Source organism: Asterias amurensis, chromosome 12, assembly GCF_032118995.1.
Source record: "Asterias amurensis chromosome 12, ASM3211899v1".
Taxonomy (NCBI): domain Eukaryota; kingdom Metazoa; phylum Echinodermata; class Asteroidea; order Forcipulatida; family Asteriidae; genus Asterias; species Asterias amurensis.
This window is the reverse complement of record NC_092659.1, coordinates 19,640,913-19,643,669: the sequence shown is the minus strand read 5'-3', so window position 1 is coordinate 19,643,669 and position 2,757 is coordinate 19,640,913. Positions and strand designations below refer to the sequence as shown.

The following is a 2,757-nucleotide window of genomic DNA, read 5'->3' as shown; positions in this document are numbered from 1 at the left end:
CTGACGCCTGCAGCCATTAATCCTCGCGGGGAGAACAACCAACTGCTTCTCCTCGCGGCTGCCGGCCGTCGCTCTCGCACCGTGGTATACCCGGGCACCGCGAGTGTATCCGCGGACTCCGGCACGGCGATTTCTATCTGTACTCACGACCCTCAGGCGGACGAGGCCCGGGCCGCGGGGGGCCCGGGCCGCCATGTGCGTTCGAAAGGCCGATGATCACTGCGTTCTGCAATTCACACTGATTCACGCAGCTGGCTGCGTTCTTCATCGGCGCACGAGCCGAGTGATCCACCGCCAAGAATTGTCTAACTCTTGGAAATTCGCTTCTTGTTCGTTCGATCACCAATGAGTGGGTTTATCGTCCCGCGCCCCGTGGTCTCGGGCGCGGGGAAATATGGTCACAGTCCGCGGGACGGCGCGAGATGACTCGATCGCTCCGCCCCGCCCACGACGGGAGCAGCCGCCCGTTTGTGGGGGTGGGAGAGTACGGCGGGCCTCTATTACGCCGTGTCTTCCCTGCCCGCCCCCACTAGGTCGCATTTAAGGCCAGGCCCCGGCGTCCCAGGGCCCCCGGTGGATCCAACAGACCAGGCGCAGCCATCCAGAGCCCGCACCCCAAACCCCGCCGCGGACAGGGCAGGGGGAGCTCCGCGGTGCAACTTGTCCGGTCTCGGATGCCGGCACATGGGCCACTCCCGCGAAACACATCCGGAGACGTCACTGGGGGAGCCCCGCCAGACCGCACTTTCCACCCGATCCCTCCGCCCTCCTCCGTCAAACAAACGCAACATTTTTTTGCCAGATTTTTATATATATATATATTTGTTGTCGTTTTGTTATTTCCTTCGTTTCGGGATCGGCGTGGACATGTACATGGAGCGGCCGTGTCAGGCGGGGTCCCCGCGCTGTGGACCCGGCGCGGGTCCTTGTTTCGTTCCTCGTTAATGATCCTTCCGCAGGTTCACCTACGGAAACCTTGTTACGACTTTTACTTCCTCTAAATGATCAAGTTCGATCGTCTTCCGGGCGCACGAGCGAGGCGCCAGAGGCGCCCCGCCGCGGCCCGTCCGAGGATCTCACTAAACCATTCAATCGGTAGTAGCGACGGGCGGTGTGTACAAAGGGCAGGGACGTAATCAACGCGAGCTGATGACTCGCGCTTACTGGGAATTCCTCGTTTAAGGGAGACAATTGCAACTCCCTATCCCAAGCACGAAGGGGGTTCAGCGGATTGCCCAGGCCTTCCAGACAAGGACGATCACCCGCTGATCCCTTCAGTGTAGCGCGCGTGCGGCCCCGAACATCTAAGGGCATCACAGACCTGTTATTGCTCAATCTCGCGTGGCTGAACGCCACTTGTCCCTCTAAGAAGTCAGCGCCCGGCTCGGCGGCCGGCGCGACTATTTAGCAAGCCAGAGTCTCGTTCGTTATCGGAATTAACCAGACAAATCGCTCCACCAACTAAGAACGGCCATGCACCACCACCCACAGAATCAAGAAAGAGCTCTCAATCTGTCAATCCTCACTGTGTCCGGGCCGGGTGAGTTTCCCCGTGTTGAGTCAAATTAAGCCGCAGGCTCCACTCCTGGTGGTGCCCTTCCGTCAATTCCTTTAAGTTTCAGCTTTGCAACCATACTTCCCCCGGAACCCAAAGACTTTGGTTTCCCGCAGACTGCCCGCCGCGTCATTGGAGTAACGCCGGCGGATCGCCAGTCGGCATCGTTTATGGTTAGAACTAGGGCGGTATCTGATCGCCTTCGAACCTCTAACTTTCGTTCTTGATTAATGAAAACATTCTTGGCAAATGCTTTCGCAGTCGGTCGTCTTGCGGCGATCCAAGAATTTCACCTCTCACACCGCAATACGAATGCCCCCGTCAGTCCCTCTTAATCATTACCTCGAGTTCCGAAAACCAACGCAATAGAACCGAGGTCCTATTCCATTATTCCATGCTCTGCTGTCCAGGCTCACGGCCTGCTTTGAACACTCCAATTTTTTCAAAGTAAACGTTTCGGCCGCGCCCGGCACTCAGTCAAGAGAACCGGGCGGAGACCGAGAGGAAGGCCAGGCGGGCAGTGGCGCGCCTTGCGGCGGACCGCCAGCCTGCGCCCAAGATCCAACTACGAGCTTTTTAACTGCAGCAATTTTAATATACGCTATTGGAGCTGGAATTACCGCGGCTGCTGGCACCAGACTTGCCCTCCAATAGATCCTCGTTAAAGGATTTAAAGTGTACTCATTCCAATTACAGGGCCTCGAAAGAGTCCTGTATTGCTATTTTTCGTCACTACCTCCCCGTGTCGGGAGTGGGTAATTTGCGCGCCTGCTGCCTTCCTTGGATGTGGTAGCCGTTTCTCAAGCTCCCTCTCCGGAATCGAACCCTGATTCTCCGTTACCCGTTACGACCATGGTAGGCGCATAACGTACCATCGAAAGTTGATAGGGCAGACATTCGAAGGATCCGTCGCCGGTGCAGAGACCGTGCGATCGGCCAGGTTATCCAGAGTTCACCAACGGAGCCGGGCGGACCCGGGTTGGTCTTGTTCCTAATAAGAGCACGCCTCCCGTAAGGTCGGCGCTTGATTGCATGTATTAGCTCTAGAATTACCACAGTTATCCATGTAAGGGGATGCGCTCCAAGGAACCATAACTGATTTAATGAGCCATCCGCAGTTTCGCTTTTGAAAGCTTGTACTTGGACATGCATGGCTTAATCTTTGAGACAAGCATATGACTACTGGCAGGATCAACCAGGTA

The 2,757-nt window shown here is 56.6% G+C and overlaps 2 non-coding genes across 2 annotated transcripts; both read right to left on the bottom strand.

Moving 5' to 3' along the window:
* Window positions 1-146: 146 nt before the first annotated feature.
* LOC139945655 (5.8S ribosomal RNA) lies at window positions 147-303 on the bottom strand. Its single transcript, XR_011787129.1, has one exon. It is a non-coding gene; the product is annotated as a 5.8S ribosomal RNA (ribosomal RNA).
* A 639-nt stretch (window positions 304-942) lies between these two features.
* On the bottom strand, window positions 943-2,757 carry LOC139945682 (small subunit ribosomal RNA). Its single transcript, XR_011787155.1, has one exon. It is a non-coding gene; the product is annotated as a small subunit ribosomal RNA (ribosomal RNA).